Here is a 21,251-nt window from a genome sequence, read left to right on the forward strand (position 1 = left end):
TGTATTAAAATGACGACATTACCGAGAATTTTATACGTCTTGTAAGCCTTACCTATAGCCCTACCTAGGTGGTTCTCCACTCAGATTCAGAAGCATATAAACAAATTTGTATGGGGCACATGTAAGCCCCAAGTAAACACAGTTACAATGTATAGATCTACAATCGCTGGTGGACTTGGCCTTACAGAAATTAAAGTCTATATAGATGCAATAATTTTGCAGAGAGTTTTAGATTGGCATAACACATCAGATCATAAAGCCTGGATAGTGATTAACTCCCATATATTAAAAGTCCCCTCCGTCGGAGCTTTATGCTGGGTACCCAAAATACTGAGACCCCCACAATGTACGACACTCCCAATACACAGACTTTTTTTAAAGAATGGGACATAATAGTAAAGAAGAAAGGTGATATATCTGGTCCCAGATCCCCACTTTTCCCGATCCCAATGAATGCTGAACTTACAGGGGGATTGGACAGAAATTATCAAAGATTACTAGAATGGGGACACACGACACCTTTGAGGGAATTTATACATGAAGGTAAACTCCTGAGATGAGAAGAAATAAAAGAGGTAGCCAATGGTGCGTATCACCCTTGGTTAAAATATATGCAACTCGAATACTTCATTAACACATCACCATACAAGACAGATTTTCTGCGACAATTGACCCCTTTTGAAAAGACCAGCTCTGCCAGTACACCGATCCCACACTCCCTATCAAAGATGTGAGCATTATTGCAGAATGGCCAAGAAAAAATACTTCCTACATGTACCACCAAATGGCATAGAGAGTTAGGCGAGACGTTGAATGATGAAACATGGAGATTGATATTTCAACACATTAGGAAGTCATCAACTTCACCCAAAATACTAGAACTTAATTTTAAAGTGTTGACACGTTGGTATCTAACACCGACATGATTGAACTCCATATACCCATCCTCGGGTGACAGGTGTTGGAGAGGATGTAAAATAAGGGGCAGCTATACACATATGTGGTGGGAGTGTGGAACATTAACTCAATTATGGCACTTCATAGAAGACCACTTTAAAAAAGGGTTGATTCCAGGCCTTACTTTAACGCCTAATATAGTACTACTCAACCAATTACCAAAACAGACATGTAAACTCCGGAGACAGCTGCTACAAGTGGGAATAAACAGCGCAAAATCCTTGATAGCATTAAAATGGAAAACACCGACCCCATTGACAGGACAGATGTGGCTAGATAAGGTTGAGGAGATGTTATGCCTAGAAGAGTATGGTTTTATGAAAAGAAATAGATTAGAGTTTTTTCATAACATGAGATTACTATGGGATGAATCCCTTGCACCTACTGCCCCTCCACTTCCAATGCCTGTTACAGAAAGGAATTGAACTACACTTAGATACCTACTATAGAGGTAAAAGAGGGAAGATTAGAATATCAATAGTAATAACTGATACCAATGATCATTAAAAAATGCAAATTAGGGATTTGCCCTGTTTACCACAGGTATCAAAGCATCATAAAAATCAGACAATACCTTTCATATGTCTAACCACTTCTCATGGATATCTACTACTGAGGAAAATACCTCAAGTACCTCTCACAGTGATTAAGTTTGTAAATGTTATCACTTGTCTCAATTGTCTTTCTCAATGTACAAATTTCTATTCTGTGTAATCTTATCTTTCTTTCTGATGTTTTATGAAAACATTTTAAAAAGGAATTACATTATGCTTTTTATATTAATAGTATTGAAGGATTAAAAGGTTAATAAATCTCAATAAAATTAAAGAATACATAAAAGATTAACACTCACACTTTAAAATGAATAAAAATGCTTATTATAACATTGAAATAACTATTAAAAAGGTCTCTAAAGAAGGCAATACATAATAACATAAAAATCACCAATAATAAGGGGCATGGAATAGGGAGACTAGTGGGCTGATATGGGAAGAAAGTGGGTGGAGACTTTACGAGGAGAGTGGGTGGGGATTTAAATAAAAGAAGCTGGGATTTGCATAAAAAGGGGCTGTGGACTTGCATAAAGGGGACAATTCTATATTACTAATTATAACAAGCTCCAAACAGAACAATATGTTAAATCATCTTTATTGGAACATATGGATCAAAACCAATATGGCAAAATTCTAATGGCATGAGTAAGGGCTTATATGCTCTAAACCAGGGGTCGACAAATCTGTTTAAAAATTAGGAGCCATACAAACTTTTAGGAGCCAGACAATGGCATTTCTATGGTTATTATCTGAAATACTGGTTCTTTAACAAGCTTTCACATTTCCCTTAAAAGTATCAGCTCCATCTTGCTAAAACTTTCTGAAAGTGTGTGTTTTTTTCCTGAGTATGCTTCAGAACATTTTCTACTTCCAAACAGAGATATTGGCCTCTAGTTATGAAGCTCCGGACGTACCTGCCTTCGCCGGCCCCAATACGCTCGCCTAAGCTTGCCTCACATCACCGCCGCAGACCTGAATACGTTTGCCAAAGTTATCAAAAAAGCTGTCAAAAAGCCGCGCACCAAGTACGGGGCGATAAGCAATGGACTGTGATAGTTATCACTCATCCGATCTCGCTGCTCTTCGGTTTTTTACAGCTTTATTGATAAGCTGTCACTAAGCACCCACACTATACTATACTGTTCTACCCCCTATACCGGCACCCCCAGAGCCCCCTGCAACTAAATAAAGTTATTAACCCCTAAACTGCCGCTCCTAGACCCCGCCGCAACTATAATAAATATATTAACCCCTAAACCGCCGCTCCCGGACCCCGCCGCCACCTACATAATACCTATTATCCCCTATCCTGCCCCCCCCTATACCGCCACCTATAATAAAGTTATTAACCCCTATCCTGCAGATCCCGGACCCCGCCGCAACTAAATAAATTGTTTAACCCCTAAACCGCCGCTCCCGGACCCCGCCACCACCTATATTAAACTTATTAACCCCTAATCTGCCCCCCCCCCTACACCGTCGCCACCTATAATAAATTAATTAACCCCTATCCTGCCCCCCTACACCGTCGCAACCTATAATAAAATTATTAACCCCTAAACCTAGTCTAACACTAACCCTAACACCCCCCTAACTTAAATATTAATTAAATAAATCTAAATAAATATTACTCTTATTAAATTAGTTATTCCTATTTAAAACTAAATACTTACCTATAAAATAAACCCTAATACAGCTACAATATTACTAATAATCATATTGTAGCTATTTTAGGATTTATTTTTATTTTACAGGCAAATTTAAATTTATTTTAACTAGGTACAATAGCTATTAAATAGTTCTTAACTATTTAATAGCTACCTAGATAAAATAAAGTCAAATTTACCTGTAAAATAAAAACTAACCTAAGTTACAATTACACCTAACACTACACTATCTTTAAATAAATTAAATTAATTAACTACAAGTAGCTACAATTAAATACAATTAAATAAACTAACTAAAGTACAAAAAAAACAAACACTAAATTACAGAAAATAAAAAAGATTACAAGAATTTTAAACTAATTACACCTAATCTAAGTGCCCTAATAAAAAAAAATAAAAAAAATAATAAAAGTCCCTACCCTATACTATATTACAATGTAACCAGCTCTTTTACCAGCCCTTAAAAGGGCTTTTTGTGGGGCATGCCCCAAAGTAATCAGCTATTTTGCCTGTAAAAAAAAAATACAACCCCCCCCAACATTAAAACCCACCACCCACATACCCCTACTCTAACCCACCCAAACCCCCCCCTTAACTAAACCTAACACTACCCCCCTGAAGATCTCCCTACCTTGAGTCGTGTTCACCCAGCCGGGCCGAAGTCATCCTCCAAGGGGCGCTGAAGATGTCTTCCATCCGATAGAAGTCTTCATCCAAGGGGCGCTGAAGAGGTCTTCCATCCGATAGAAGTCTTCATCCAGGCAGCGTCTTCAGTCTTCATCCATCTGGAGCGGAGCCATCTTCAAAGCAGCCGACGCGGAGCCATCCTCTTCCACTGACGCCTACTCGCCAAATGAATATTCCTTTAAGTGATGTCATCCATGATGGCGTCCCTCGAATTCCGATTGGCTGATAGGATTCTATCAGCCAATCAGAATTAAGGTAGGAAAAATCTGATTGGCTGATTCTGATCTCCCTACCTTGAGTCGTGTTCACCCAGCTGGGCCGAAGTCATCATCCAAGGGGCGCTGAAGATGTCTTCCATCCAATAGAAGTGGAGCCATCCTCTTCCACCGACGCCTACTCGCCAAATGAATATTCCTTTAAGTGACGTCATCCAAGATTGCGTCCCTTGAATTCTGGAATTAAGGTAGGAAAAATCTGATTGGCTGATTCAATCAGCCAATCAGATTGAAGTTCAATCCGATTGGCTGATCCATTCTGTTCCGATCAGCCAATAGAATGCAAGCTCAATCTGATTGGCTGATTGGATCAGCCAATAAGATTTTTCCTACCTTTTTCCTACCTTAATTCCGATAGAATCCTATCAGCCAATCGGAATTCGAGGGACGCCATCTTGGATGACGTCACTTAAAGGAATATTCATTTGGCAAGTAGGCGTCGGTGGAAGAGGATGGCTCCGCATCGGCTGCTTTGAAGATGGCTCCGCTCCGGATGGATGAAGATTGAAGACACCGCCTGGATGAAGACTTCTATCGGATGGAAGACCTCTTCAGCGCTCCTTGGATGAAGACTTCTATTGGATGGAAGACATCTTCAGCGCCCCTTGGATGATGACTTCGGCCCGGCTGGGTGAACAAGACTCAAGGTAGAGAGATCTTCAGGGGGGTAGTGTAAGGTTTATTTAAGGGGGGTTTGGGTGGGTTAGAGTAGGGGTATGTGAGTGGTGGGTTTTAATGTTGGGGGGTTGTATTTTTTTTTTACAGGCAAAAGAGCTGATTACTTTGGGGCATGCCCTGCAAAAGGCCCGTTTAAGGGCTGGTAAAAGAGCTGGTTACTTTGTAATGTAGTATAGGATAGGGACTTTTATTATTTTGGGGTATTTTTATTTTATTAGGGGGCTTAGATTAGGTGTAATTAGTTTAAAATTCTTGTAATCTTTTTTTATTTTCTGTAATTTATTGTTTGTTTGTTTTTGTACTTTAGTTAGTTTATTTAATTGTATTTAATTGTAGCTACTTGTAGTTAATTAATTTAATTTATTTAATGATAGTGTAGTGTTAGGTTTAATTGTAACTTAGGGTAGGATTTATTTTACAGGTAATTTTGTATTTATTTTAGCTAGGTAGTTATTAAATAGTTAATAACTATTTAATAACTATTGTACCTAGTTAAAATAAATACAAAGTTGCCTGTAAAATAAATATAAATCCTAAGATAGCTACAATGTAATTATTAATTACATTGCAGCTAGCTTAGGGTTTATTTTACAGGTAAGTACTGTATTTAGTTTTAAATAGGAATAATTTATTTAATGATAGTGTAGTGTTAGGTGTAATTGTAACTTAGGTTAGTTTTTATTTTACAGGTAAATTTGATGTTATTTTATCTAGGTAGCTATTAAATAGTTAATAACTATTTAATAGCTATTGTACCTAGTTAAAATAAATTTAAATTTGCCTGTAAAATAAAAATAAATCCTAAAATAGCTACAATATAATTATTAGTAATATTGTAGCTATATTAGGGTTTATTTTATAGGTAAGTATTTAGTTTTAAATAGGAATAACTAATTTAATAAGAGTAATATTTATTTAGATTTATTTAATTAATATGTAAGTTTGGGGGTGTTAGGGTTAGTGTTAGACTTAGGTTTAGGGGTTAATAATTTTATTATAGGTTGCAACGGTGTAGGGGGGGCAGGATAGGGGTTAATAAATTTATTATAGGTGGCGGCGTTGTAGGGGGGGCAGGATAGGGGTTAATAGGTATTATGTAGGTGGCAGCGGGGTTAATATAATTATTATAGTTGCGGTGGGGTCCGGGAGCGGCGGTTTAGGGGTTAATACTTTTATTAGAGTGGCGATGGGCTCCGGGAGCGGCAGTTTAGGGGTTACCATGTTTAATATAGGTGGCGGCGGTGTAGGGGGGCAGAGTAGGAGTGTTAAGACTCGGGGTACATGTTAGGGTGTTAGGTGTAGACAGCTCCCATAGGAATCAATGGGATGTCGGGCAGCAGCGGACATGAGCTTTCGCTATGGTCAGACTCCCATTGATTCCTATGGGATCCGCTGCCCAAGCTAATCAATTTTCCAAATATCTTTTAAGTGCCATCAAATAAGCTTAAAAAAAACAACAACCCACAAACAATGTTTTTAAACAAATCTTGTTATTCTAGCTCTTGCCCGCCATCCAAGCCATTTAACCCTGTTATTTTTTATTCTTGCATAAAACTATGGATCCTTAAATTCAGTCTCTTCTGTAAATTATCTTCTGTAAATTATCGCTTGCAGTACTCACCCTAAACTCCTAGGGCCCAATGATCTAAAGGTCCCTGGGCTGGCGAGATTATTAAAGAATGCTCGCCAGAACTTCTATTTCCCTGGTGGAATTTTCTAAATCCATTTTTTATCCTGAATACAGTGGCCCCTAGTTATTAAGGTCTGTCGGACCTGATCCGACAGTGCGGATCAGGTCCGACAGACCTCGCTTAATACGGCGAGCAATACGCTCGCCGTATTCAGCATTGCACCAGCAGCTCACAAGAGGGGGGTGTCAATCAACCCGATCGTACTCGATCGGGTTGATATCCGGCAATGCTCAGAGCAGGCGGACAGGTTATGGAGCAGCGGTCTTTGTGACAGCTGCTCCATAACTGCTGTTTCTGGCAAGCCTGCAGGCTCGCCAGAAACACGGGGCATCAAGCTCCATTCAGAGCTTGATACATATGCCCCAGAGTGTCTTGCTAAGCGTGTCTTGCTATACTGAATTTTTGTATGGGGAGAAGATGCATACATTACAAAAGTACACAATTAAATTTGTATTTTAAAAATCATACAAAACAAATATTTGAACAATTCAAACAAAAATATGCAGGAAAAAATTGAAATACCTTAATAGAAAAACTGCTATATGCAGAAGGCATTAAAATGTTATTTATATTGGCTGCAGAATTTGGACTATATTACAAATGGAGCTCTAAATTATTGCGCTCCTGCAAACGGGCAAATTAGTCCGTTTGTGGGAGCGCAATAATTACCAGCCGTTACAAGTGCTGTTTATTGCTGCCGCAACCTTGCAGTAGCAATTAGAGCCCAAAAATTTATCAGATATTATATCTCTTGGTTAATTTTCTAAAAATGCCCCAAATGCCCTCAAAATAGAGGATTTTGTAGTTTTTTAATAAAAAAAAAGTAGCAGTTTTTTTTTTATAAAAAAAACTGCACTAGGTAGTTTTGGGGCTTTAAAGTTGATGGGAGTGGGGTGTTAGAAAAAAAATGGCACTGAAAAGCAACAGCATTTAACAGCAATTGTTAAGGTTACCAATGACCTACTTACAGCAAAATCCAAAGGCTACTTCTATCTGCTTATCCTCCTTGATCTATCTGCAGCCTTTGATACTGTCAACCACCTTCATTTGCTCCAAACCCTCCAATCCTTCGGCATTTGCTCTCTCATGGTTCTCTTCCTATCTGTCTTACCGAACCTTTAGTGTAACCTACTCTGGGGCATCCTCTGCCCCATTACCACTTTCTGTTGGGGTACCAAAAGGCTCTGATTACAGTCCCCTTTTCTTCTCAAACTACACGTCATCATTAGGTTCCTTAATAAAGTCTCACGGGTTTCAATACAATATCATTTGTATGCCAACGACACCCAAATTTACCTCTCTGCACCAGACCTATCTCCTTACGTGCTAACCTATGTCACTAACTGTCTCTCTCAAATCTCATCTTGGATGTCCTCTCACTACTTCAAGCTAAATCTATCCAAAACGGAGCTCCATATTGTACCCCCTCTATAACTGTCGATAACTCCATCATTACCCCTACCCCACATGCCCGATGTCTTGGGGTCACACTTGACTCAGACTTTTCTTTCACACCTCACATTCAGTCCTTTGCTAAAGCATGCCCCTTCAACCTTAAAAACGTCTCTAAAAGTAGACATTTCGTTACACAAGGCACAACTAAGATTTTAAACCACTCTTCCATCCTTTCCTGCCTCGACTACTGCAACTCCATCCACTCTGGGCTCCCTAGCTGTCACCTAGCTCCTTTACAATCCATAATGAATGCCTCTGCCAGGCTCATCTTCCTTACACGTCGCTCTTCATCTGCTGCACCTCTTTGCCAATCCCTTCACTGGCTTCCTCTTGCCTCCAGGATTAAATAAAAAATTCTCATTCTGACATACAAAGATCTCAACTGCACTGCTCCCCCCTACATCTCCGACCTTGTCTCCAGATACTCTCCATCCCGTCCCCTTCTCTCTGCTCACAATGTCCAACTCTCCTCTTCAGGGATGCATACAAACTACACTAACCGTCCTAACTCCATTGCTATCCCCTTGAACCACTTAGCATGTAAGCCTATGAGCCCAGCTGTTTGTAGATCACTTTCATGAGAGCTGACTATAACAGTGCAACTCTCGGCAAGGCCCTCTACCCATTTGATCCCTAGAAATGTTATCTTCTATACCGCCTATGTTTACAACACTGCAGAATCTCTTGGCGCTCTATAAGTATCTGATAATAATAATAATAATAATAATAATAATAATAATGCCAGATATTATATAGATTGGTACAGCAATTCAGCTAATCTTTTCATATTTTTAAAGAAAGGAAATAGTATTTTTCCCTCTCCAAACCATGTTAATTTACTTCACATTTTCTATATTTTAAGTCACTGAAACACAAATGAGGAAAGATTTCAAATAAATTAGCTCACACCAGCTTTAGCTAAAATCACTTGGAAACAAAGGGTTAATATTGTCCAATCTACCAATGGCCTAGATTACAAGCAGAGTACAAAAATGTGAGCAGAAGATGAGTTAACATTATTAGAGTGCAACCCTTACCACTTACATTTTGCGCTCATATTGCAAGTGCATAATTATTTTTTTAGATTACTATGGGGATGCACAGTACAATTTATTTTGCTAAACGTTCAAGTGTTAAGCTAATAGAGTGCAAAAAATCTGCTCAATTAGTAGACTTTAAGTACTATACTATACTATTTCAGTTTAACTTAAAACACTTCAGACATACAAATACACACATAAAAAATCAGTTGGCCCTTTTCAATCACAGCTCTTGTTTCTATGCTCACAATGTCCAACTCTGTTCTTCAGGGATACATACAACCTACTCTAACCTTCCTAACTCCATTGCTATCCCCTTGAACCCCTTAGCATGTAAGCCTATGAGCCCAGCTGTTTGTAGATCACCTTCATAAGAGATGACTATAAAAGTGCAACTCTCAGCAGGGCCCTCTAAACATTTGATCCCTAGAAATGTTATCTTGTATACCGCCAATGTTTACAACACTGCAGAATCTCTTGGCGCTCTACAGGTACCTGATAATAATAATAATGACAGATATTATATAGATTGGTACAGCACTACAGCTAATCTTTTCCAATCTTTTAAGATAGTAAATAGTATTTTTCCTCTCCAAACCATGTTAATTTACTTCACATTTTCTATATTTGAAGTCACTGAAACACAAAAGTGGAAAGATTTCAAATAAATTAGTTCACACCAGCTTTAGCTACAAGTACTTGGAAACAAAGGGTTAATATTGACCAATCTATTGACCAATTATTTTTTTAGATTACTATGGGGATGCACAGTACAATTTATGTTGGTTAACATTCAAGGGCGCGATCCGATATAAATCGTCGCCTACAAAAGCCGGCGACGTCAAATATTGCGCTGGTTTGGTATCACATTTACGGCGTAACATAGAAGTTACGCTCGTATATTTCTGCCTTCGGCCCTAGTATTTTGGCCCATAGACAGGTATACCAAACCCACGCAGTTACGTGGCAAAAATGGAGAAATCTTACTCTATTTTCACCTTGCCACAAATTGCAGGCGTAGTAAGCCTTACGCTGAGTATTGGAGCCCCGTAACTCCCTAAACTACCTGCAAAATAAAACCTAACACCTAACGCATGCGCAATGTCTATCTACCTGTCAACCTAATAAAGTGTTTAAACCCTAAACCACCGCTCCCGGACCCCGCCGCCACTACATTAAATGTCTAACCCCCTAATGTGATCCCCCTACACCGCTGTCACCTACATTAAAATTATTAACACCTAATGTAATCCCTCTACACCGCCGCAATCTATATTAAAATTATTACCCCCTAATGTGAGCTCCCTACCCCGCCGCCACCTATTTTAACTATATTGCCCCCTAATCTAATCCCCCTACACCGCCGCCACCTATATTAAAATGATTAACCCCTAATCTAATCCCCCTACACCGCCACCACCTATATTAAATGTATTAACCCCTACTCTAATCCCCCAAAACCGCCGCCACGTATAATAAATGTATTACCCCCTAAAATGTCCCTACCCTAAACTAAATTAAAAATAGCCCTGAAAAGGGCTTTTTGCATGACATTGCCCCAAAGTAACCAGCTCTATTACCAGCCCTTAAAAGGGCCTTTTGCGAGCATTGTCACACAGTAATCAGCTCTTTTACCTGTAATCGAATCCCAATACACCGCTGCCACCTATAATAAATGTATTACCCCCTAATCTAATCCCCCTACACCGCCGCCACCTATATTAAAATTATTAACCCCTAATCTAATCCCCCTATTCAGCCAATAGAATTACAGTAGCTCTTATTCTATTGGCTATTCAAATCAGCAAATAGAATTAAAGTAGCTCGCATCCGATTGGCTGATTTAAATTTGAAGGCTCAAATCAGCCAATAGGAATTCAAGGGACGCCATTTTTAATCGCATACCTTGAATTCCTATTCAATGTACGGCGGCGATCGTATGAAGAAGATCCTCCACGCTCCGGCTCCGGTCTTCAGTTCCAGCGTCGCCAATCTTCAGTTCCAGCATCGCCGGTCTTCAGTTCCAGATGGACGGTCTTCAGCTCCGCGGTCATCGGTCTTCAACTCCTCCTCCTCACGCCAGCTGGATCCTGGAAAAAGAAGAGGTCGTCGCCTGGAAGAAGACTTCTCCGCCTGGAACAGGACCTTCTCCGCCGGTCTTCAGGACAGGTAAGGAGCACTTGGGTGTTAGACTTAGGTTTTTTTAATGGGGGATTGGGTGGGTTAGAGAAGGGGTATGTGGGTGGTGTGTTGTAATGGGGGGGTTGTTCTTTTTTATAGGTAAAAGAGCTGATTACTTTGGGGCAATGCCCCACAAAAGACCCTTTTAAGGGCTGGTAATAGAGCTGATTACTTTTGTAATTTAGATTAGGGTAGGGATTTTTTTTTATTTTGGGGGCCTTGTTATTTTATTAGGGGGCTTAGAATATGTCAGGTTAGGAAAAGTCCAGAAGAAGACCCAAATGCTAGGGCGAACTTAAACAACACCCTTGCACTCTGAGTTTAATCCAGGACGTGACCCCACGACAACCTCTAAAAAACAATGTACTCACGATATGGAGCAGGGTTAGCCTGAGTCCAAAGTAATTCAAGATATCAGCCAAATAGACTTCTGAGTAAGGAACTGGTTTCAGGAAAAGTCTTCAACAGAATCAGGAGAGCAGGAATAGTTCACTTATTCTCAGACAGAGGAAGGGTAAACAAGAAACAGTTAATAATGCAGGAGTAGGCAACTTGTTATATAGGTAGTTTGAGGGTTAATACTGTGTAGTCAGTCCTTGAAGAGTTTGGCAACAGGTTATCAGGCAGATTGAGAGATTCACAGAATAAATAGTACTTGCAATGTTCGGCAACAGGTTATCAGGAAGTTAGAGGGTTAACCCAGAATAGTCAGTCTTTGCAGAGTTTGGCAGTTAGAGAGTTTCCAAAGCGAAGTCCTCACAGGAGCCACAAAGAGTAACAAACAAACGGGCACTGAAGAAACAGGAAGCCCGGAATAAAAAGCCTGGTAGTGACATCATCAGGAAGAAGCATCTCAGACTACCTGTCAATCAAGCACACAGAGAGGACAGCTGGAGCTTCCCAGTGGCCGAGTGTGACAGTGCCCCCTCCTCAAGGACCCCTCCGGGGGACCCGACTGGGCCTGGCAGGGTATTTCTTGTGAAAAGACTTGACAAGAGCTGGAGCATGAACATGAGAGGCTGGTTCCCAAGATCGTTCAGAGATAGGATAACCTTTCCAATGGACCAGGTAGTACAGCCGATTGCCCCGTAGCTTGGAATCCAAAATCTGGCTGACTTCAAACTCAGAAGTTCCCTCTACGGAAAGTGGAGGAGGTGGTTTACTCTTGATAGAGTACCGGTTGTACTGGCTTGAGTAAGGAGACATGAAACACTGGATGGATCTTGAGAGTCTTGGGTAAAGCCAGGCGGTATGCAGAAAAACAAACTTTGGAAACAATTCGAAAAGGTCCAATGTACTTAGGACCCAACTTAGTACAAGGTTGTTTTAGACATATGCATCTGGTGGATAAAAATACTCTGTCTCCAGTACGAAGTAAAGGAGCCTTACACCTTCTGCGATCAGCATATCTCGTGTGTCTTAAGGAAGAGGAAAGTAGATTTTGACGAATGAGTTGCCAGTAGTTACTGAGATTTTTCACAATACGATCTGCTCAAGGGCTTCAGTAGAACTGGTAATCATAGGAAAGGTTCTAGGTTCAAAACCATAAGCTGCCATAAAGGGAGAGGTCTGTAATGAGGCGTTATAGCGTGAGTTGTGAGCTAATTCCGCCAAAGGCAATAACTGAGACCAGTTGGAGTGGTGATGGTCTACATAATGTCTAAGAAAAGATTCTTAGGCTTGATTTACACACTCAGTCTGTCCGTTGGATTGAGGATGATGTGCAGTAGAAAGAGATATGTTGATTCCAAAGTGCTTACAAAAAGATCTCCAAAACTTAGAAACAAATTGAACTCCGCGATCTGAGACTATGTCAGTGGGAAAACCATGTAAACGAGATATATGTAGAACAAAGAGTTCAGAAAGTCTTTGAGCTGACGGCAAGCCTGGAAGAGGTATGAAGTGAGCAGACTTGGAGATCCGATCCACCACTACCCAAATGGTCGTATTTCCAGCAGAAACAGGAAGATATGTAACGAAGTCCATGGATAAGTGAGACCAAGGGTAATGAGGAATGGGAAGAGGGTGTAATAGACCAAACGGTCGATGAGAAGATTGTTTGTTCGAAGCACAAGAACTACAAGCAGCAATATAATCCTTAACATCCCTCCTTATAGTGGACCACCAGACATGCTGCTTCAGTTTCCACAAAGTATTGGTTACTCCAGGATGACCTGCTGAAATGCTGTTGTGAGCCCAACGTAGAAGCTTAAGACGTAATCCTTTGGGTACATACAGGATACAAGAAGGTAGTTTGCAAAAAGATGGTACCCGGACTTGAGTAGCATGTAAAGCCTGTACTGGAAAAGAGGATACTTGAGCCAAAACTTTGACTGGACGTAGTATAGGTTCAGAATCCAAAGGAGAAGGCTCAAAAGATTGGAACTGCCTAGATAAAGCATCTGCCTTGGAATTTTTTGAACCAGGAACATAGGAAAAATTACACCTGGAGAAGAACAAGGCCCACCGAGCCTGACGAGGATTGAGACGAGTAGCTGTATGGAGGTATAAAAGATTCTTATGATCTGTCTGAATGAAAAAAGGTTGACTGGTACCCTCTAACCAATGATTCCATTCCTCCAAAGCTAATTTTATAGCCAAAAGTTCCTTATTGCCCACATCACAATTTAACTCGGCAGGATTGAATTTTTTCGAAAAGAACGCCACAGGATGTATCTTGCTGGTAGTCAGATCACATTGGGAGAGAACAGCTCAAGCTGCTATAGAAGAAGCATCAACCTCCAAAATAAACTGGAGATCAGGAATTGAATGACTGAGAAGAGGTGCTGAAGAAAATGCTGATTTTAACGTTTCAAAAGACTGTACTGCCAAAGTGGACCAGTTCTTACAATTTTGCCCTTTCTTAGTAAGAGAAGTGAGTGTAGACGTGATGTCAGCAAAGTTCTTAATAAACTTTCTATAGTAATTGGCAAAGCCAAGAAACCTCTGCAGGGATTTGAGAGTAATTGGTCTGGGCCAGTCCTTGATAGCCGAAAGTTTAGCAGGATCCATCTCAAAACCTGATACTGAAATGATATAACCCAAAAAGGGAATGGAACTCTGATGAAAAGAGCATTTCTCCTATTTAGGGAACAGGGAATTGTCTCGTAACTTCTGAAGTACCAGTCTTACATGATGTACATGTTCCTGTAATGTTTTGGAATAGATCAGAATGTCATCGAGATAAATGATAACAAATTGATTTAGATAGTCTCTGAAGATTTTGTTGACAAAGTGCTGAAATACTGCTGGTGCATTGCACAATCCAAATGGCATTACTAGATACTCGTAGTGACCAAATCTAGTGTTAAATGCCGTCTTCCATTCGTCTCCTTTACGGATTCTGACCAAATTGTAGGCCCCTTAGGTATAGGAGCCCCTGAAAACAATTCGATAGGACAGTCAAATATCCGGTGTGGAGGTAATGTCTCAGCCTCCTTCTTGGAAAACACATCACTAAAAGCATGATAGTAATTAGGCAATTAATCAGGAACTTCCACCATAGCTACGACAGGACCAGATGGTTTTTGAGGGATTTTGCAGGCAATGTTTGAAACAGGTAGTTCCCCAGGAAATAAGTTCTCCTTTAGACCATGAGATGACTGGATCATGAAGCTGCAACCAAGGTAACCCCAGAATCAACAGTATGTGGGGAGAAGTGATGACGTCAAAACGAATAATTTCAGAATGGAGTATGCCCACAGACAAAAGAAGAGGAATGGTAGAATTTTGTATGATACCAGAACCTAAAGGCTGTCCACTAACAGTGGTTACCTTAATTAACTGTTTCTTGGCTTGAAGAGGAATCCTGAGAGAGTCAGCAAAGTTTGAATCAATGAAAACTCCAGCAGCTCCAGAGTCAATGAGGGCTTGAGCTTGAAACTTAGTGTCTCCAAAAGAGATAGTTAAAGGAACAAAAAGTTTAGAATTGAGGGAAGACATGGGATTCTGGCTTAACTCTGTCCCTCTATCAAAAGTTAAGCCTTGGCTTTTACTGGCCGGATAGGACAGTCCTTCAGTAAATGTCCTTTGGTACCACAATACAGACATAATCCAAGAGTACGCCTTCTATGGCGTTCAGCTTCTGACAATTTAATAGCTCCTACTTCCATGGGTTCCACAGACTCAGGAGATTGGGAATTATTATTAGACAGACTTGAGGTTCGAATAGGAGGACGAAATGAAGATTTAACAAAGGATCTCTGATTCCTATCTCTCTCCTGAAGCCGTTCAGAATGAAGGGCGTCAAGAGTAATACACAAATTGATAAGACCCTCCAGAGAATCGGTGAATTCCCGAAATACAAGTTCATCCTTAAGGCATTCGCAAAGTCCCTTGCGAAAGGCTGCCCGTAAGGCTCCATGGTTCCAATCAGTTTCTGAGGCTAAAGTCCTGAATTCAATAGCATATTGAGCTACCAAAGGGATCCCTGTCTCAGATCCAAGAATCCTGCCTCTGCAGCTGCAGACCTCCCAGGCTTGTCAAAAACAGAAGAAAAAATGGACACAAATAATTCCACATCCTGTAGTAAAGGATCATTCTTCTCTAAAAGAGGAGACACCCAGAGCCTTACCCTTCATGAGGGAAATAATAAAGGTGATTTTGGAAGTAAAATGGGAAAAAACGAGGATTGTTTCTGAAGTGTAAACGACATTGATTAAGGAATCAACGACATTCTTCAGGATTACTGTCATATTTATCTGGAAGTGGGATTCGTGGTATATACTGTCCAACAGGTTGAGGTGGGTTAAAGACAGCATTGGAGCTAGTAGCAGCTGCAGTAGGAGTAACAGTAGCTTGATAAGGAGCAGAGAGGTTATGTAGCAGAGCAGTAATCTGGTCAAGCTTGGAATCCGAAGATTGCAAATGAGCAGAATGATTTCCTAGAAGTTGCCCTTGTAGAGCCACAGCCCTGGATAACTCATCAGGATCCATATTATGGCCCATTTGTACTGTCAGGTTAGGAAAGTCCAGAAGAAGACCCAAATGCTAGGGCGAACTTAAACAACACCCTTGCACTCTGAGTTTAATCCAGGACGTGACCCCCACGACAACCTCTAAAAAACAATGTACTCAAAATATGGAGCAGGGTTAGCCTGGGTCCAAAGTAATTCAAGATATCGGCCAAATAGACTTCTGAGTAAGGAACTGGTTTCAGGAAAAGTCTTCCACAGAATCAGGAGAGCAGGGATAGTCCACTTATACTCAGACAGAGGAAGGGTAAACAAGAAACAGTTAATAATGCAGGAGTAGGTAACTTGTTATCAGGCAGTTTGAGGGTTAATACTGTGTAGTCAGTCCTTGAAGAGTTTGGCAACAGGTTATCAGGCAGCTTGAGAGATTCACAGAATAAATAGTACTTGCAATGTTCGGCAACTGGTTATCAGGAAGTTAGAGGGTTAACCCAGGATAGTTAGTCTTTGCAGAGTTTGGCAGTTAGAGAGTTTCCACAGCGAAGTCCACACAGGAGCCACAAAGAGTAACAAACAAACAGGCACTGAAGAAACAGGAAGCCCGGAATAAAAAGCCTGGTAGTGACATCATCAGGAAGGGGCGGCTCAGACTGCCTGTCAATTAAGCACACAGAGAGGACAGCTGGAGCTTCCCAGCGGCCGAGCGTGACAGAATAAGTGTAATTAGCTTAAAATGTAATCTTTTTTTATTTTTTTGTAATTTAGTGGGGGTTTTTTTTGTAATTTAGTTTAGTGTATTTAATTGTATTTTAGTTTAGATATTTGTAGTTTATTTAATTAATTTATTGATAGTGTAGGTGTATTTGTAACTTAGGTTAGGATTTATTTTACAGGTAAATTGGTAATTATTTTAACTAGGTAGCTATTAAATAGTTATTAACTATTTAATAGCTATTGTACCTAGTTAAAATAAATACCAAGCTACCTGTAAAATAAATATAAACCCTAAAATAGCTACAATGTAATTATTAATTATATTGTAGCTATCTTAGGGTTTATTTTATAGGTAAGTATTTAGTTTTAAATAGGAATAATTTAGTTAATATTATTAATATTATTTAGATTTATTTTAATAATAATTAAGTTAGGGGTGTTAGAGTTAGATAGGGTTAATATAGTTAATATATATAATATAATAACTATATTAACTATATTAACCCTAATATAATTAGGGTTAATATAGTTAATATAGGTGGTGGCGGTGTAGGGGGGTCAGATTAGGGGTTAATATATTTAATATAGGTGGCGGCGGTGTAGGGGGATTACATTAGGGGGTAAAACATTTATTATAGGTGGCGGCGGTGTAGGGGGATTAGATTACAGGTAAAAGAGCTGATTACTATGTGACAATGCCCTGCAAAAAGCCCTTTTAAGGGCTGGTAATAGAGTTGGTTACTTTGGGGCAATGCCCCGCAAAAGGCCCTTTTAAGGGCTGGTAATAGAGCTGGTTACTTTGGGGCAATGCCACGCAAAAGGTTAATAAATTTAATATAGGTGGCTGCAGTGTAGGGGGATTAGATTAGGGGGTAATACATTTATTATAGGTGGCGGCAGTGTAGGGGGATTAGATTAGGGGTTAATACATTTAATATAGGTGGTGGAGGTGTAGGGGGATTAGATTAGGGGGTAATATAGTTAAAATAGGTGGCGGTGGGGTAGGGGGCTCACATTAGGGGGTAATATAGTTTAAATAGGTGGCGGCGGTATAGGGGGATCATATTAGGGGGTAATATAGTTTAAATAGGTGGCGGCGGTGTAGGGGGATCATATTAGGGGGTAATATAGTTTAAATAGGTGGCGGCGGTGTAGGGGGATCATATTAGGGGGTTATATAGTTTAAATAGGTGGCGGCAGTGTAGGGGGATCATATTAGGGAGTAATATAGTTAATGTAGGTGGCGGCGGTGTAGGGGGCTCATATTAGGGGGTAAAACATTTAATGTAGCTGGCGGCAGTGTAGGGGGATCATATTAGGGGTAATATAGTTAATGTAGTTGGCGGCGGGGTCCGGGAGCGGCGGTTTAGGGGATTGTGGATAGAGGGGTATACGTGTCTGGCTATGTTTGGGAGGCGTGTTAGACAGTAACGGGTGATTTTATAACTTAGTCAGTTTTTTTATGCGGCGGCAGTTTCTAAAGTGCCGTAAGTCACTGGCGACTCCAGAAATTTGTACTTACGCAGATTTCTGGACATCGCTAGTTTGTCAGACTTACGGCACTTTAGCATCTGACGGCGCCGTATATAAGATAGCTCGAGTTGCAAGCTGAAACAACGGGCGGCGCAGGTTTCCACGCTTGCGCCAAAACCTGCACCGTATATTGGATCGCGCCCCAAGTGTTAAGCTGATAGAGTGCAAAAAATCTGCTCAATTAGTGGACTTTAAGTACAATACTATACTATTTCAGTTGAACTTAAAACACTTCAGACATACAAATACACACGTAAAAAAATCAGTTGGCCCTTTTCAATCACAGCCCTTGTCATTTCACATCCCTTTAATTCAGACACAAAACCTTTCCCATTATTAAACCTTTATTTCACAAGTATTAATTCTTACTATAACTTAAATTTCTTTTTCTTTTTTCCCAGAGCAATTTCATATGTTTTTTAATGCAAACTTGCAAGAGATAATTGATTACTTCAGCTCTCAGAAAGTACTATATTTTAAAGCGGAACTTTGGACTGAGCATGAGTGCAACACTTAATTGATTAACTGACCACTTGTAACATAAGTACAAAGAGTGTGTTAGTACTGCTTGGTGCTATCCATTAAAATTATAAGATGGGCTAAAAATACATTATCTGGAACTTATTTGTTTACTTGTTTAAGGGATCTGCATACACAGGAAACTTTTATTTTTTTTTCTTTATATGGGGACTTTGATGTTTGATATACACCTACAGCAAATTGTGTGTTTTTATTATTGTATTATTTGTTACTTGAAGAATAATAAATAAAGTTTTACATTGAAAAAAATAATATATACTTGTACAGGTATTTTTAATTCAATAAATTACTAGAAACTAAAAATCATAAATTTGCAAAGTAAAAAATGCAAGCAAAATTGTGTCACATCTCTCACCTATTCTCATGTTCTACCTGGAAGAGATCTCCTTAAAAATGATTGTTCCATCTGTAGATGCTTAAAAGTGCCTTATTATTCCTCAAAAAGTCAAATGCACACCAGACAACTTGACAATCCTTTTCTATGGACCATATTATTGTGGAAAACAAGCATATATAACCTGACATCCAACCCATACAATGGGTTACATGAAAGGAAGCATAAGTCCCCATTTATGATGTCACCATCAAGATGACTTTCTGAGATGGAAATACATGCACCCATGTTTACAACTCCCAAGTAGCCCATTGACACCAAAAGTTATATTAAAAAAAAAGGATGATTACATTGATGTTGTCTTTTTATTATGCACATGTTAGTTATGCAACTGTACTGCATTTAGTAGTCCTTTGATGCATTGATTAAGGTGTGTACTCATTAGTAAATGTTTCACAGTATTCTAGATCCAATAAAATTCTAATCATTTTTAATTAAAAATGTTAATGAATATTGTCTGCAAATAAATGTATGAACAAAATTACTAAAATTGAATTTGAGATTATTATTAATATCAATACATGTTACTTTCTTCAGTTAGATTAATCTTATCTTGCCAAGATTCTTGTCATATTTGATTAGTTACTGCAATTAATAATTGATGTAACATCACAAGGAAGGTTATGTCAAGACCCTCTATATTAAATCTCTCAAAGTATTGTACAATATTCATGGAAACATATATGTGTGCTATCAAGAAAAGGAAAAACATCAGGTAAGAAGATAATAGATAAGGATTCTCAAGCTCTACTTTACAATGGAATATAATATATTTTAAGTGTTTAAGTTTTTCCTCAGTACAAGTAGTAACACCCAATTTTGCATACTCATCAGTCCAATTGTATTGCTTTATACAATTTCAGTATTTCTTTAATGTCACTTTCAATGTAAAAATGGTATCATGGACACTCAATAGTACATTATTACCAATATTGGAATACACTTTGGATGAAAAATAAATATCTCCTTTAATTTGTTCCCAATTATCCATTTTACATGCTGGAGTGTTTTAAATTGTTTACAAATAGTTTTTTAGCCTTTATATTGGCATTTGAAATAGTTGATTGTAATATGCCTTTAAGTGAAGTAAGGGGTTAACGCAATCATACACCTTTAAAAAGGTACTCATTTGAGAGATTTGCATACAACTGGTGATCAAGGGCTGGGAGGAGCCCGCAACGCGTACGGATTGCTACAAGTGTTTGTTTTACTTCTAAATATCTTTTAAGTGCCATCAAATAAGCTTAAAAAAAAAACCCACAAACTCTGGGCACGATCAAATATACTGGGCAGGTTTCGGCGCAAGCGTGGGAACCCGCGCTGTCTGTAATTTCACCTTGCACGTCGGGGTATTACATATACTGCGCCGTTATATGCTAAACTGGCGTAAGTAGAACAAACTGGCGATCTTCTGAAATGTGCGCAAATACATATTTTAGTCATCGCAAGTAACTTACACCAGTATTTTGTCCATGTAAAGTGTCAATAAAGAGTAGTGTTATGCAAATTAGGCTAACACTCGTAAAAATGAACCACGATTTCAAATATAAATGTGACACGTAATTACGCTATTCAAAATTCAAATATAAACCCATGCGCAGCTGCCATTTTCTTCAGTGTGTTTGGATTGTTCTTTGAGCTACAGCACACTACACTGGAGTGGAGGATTAGTCAGAGTAGAGAGAGCTACAGCACACTACACTGGAGTGGAGGATTAGTCAGAGTAGAGAGAGAGGTGCAAACAGAGGAGTTAGGTCACATTGTTGTTTGATTAAGCTTGTACACTTACACATATTTTTACATATTGCACACATTTTGCATACATACATATACACATACACTACACTTTTTTTTCTAACACCTCATACATTTTATTTGAATATCACAGTGTGATAGGCTGAATGTTTGGTTGTGATTGTGTGTGATTGAACTGGGAGTGAGTGTGAGTGTGTGTAGTGTGATTTAGTGTGAG

Source organism: Bombina bombina, chromosome 2 (assembly GCF_027579735.1).
Source record: "Bombina bombina isolate aBomBom1 chromosome 2, aBomBom1.pri, whole genome shotgun sequence".
Classification (NCBI taxonomy): domain Eukaryota; kingdom Metazoa; phylum Chordata; class Amphibia; order Anura; family Bombinatoridae; genus Bombina; species Bombina bombina.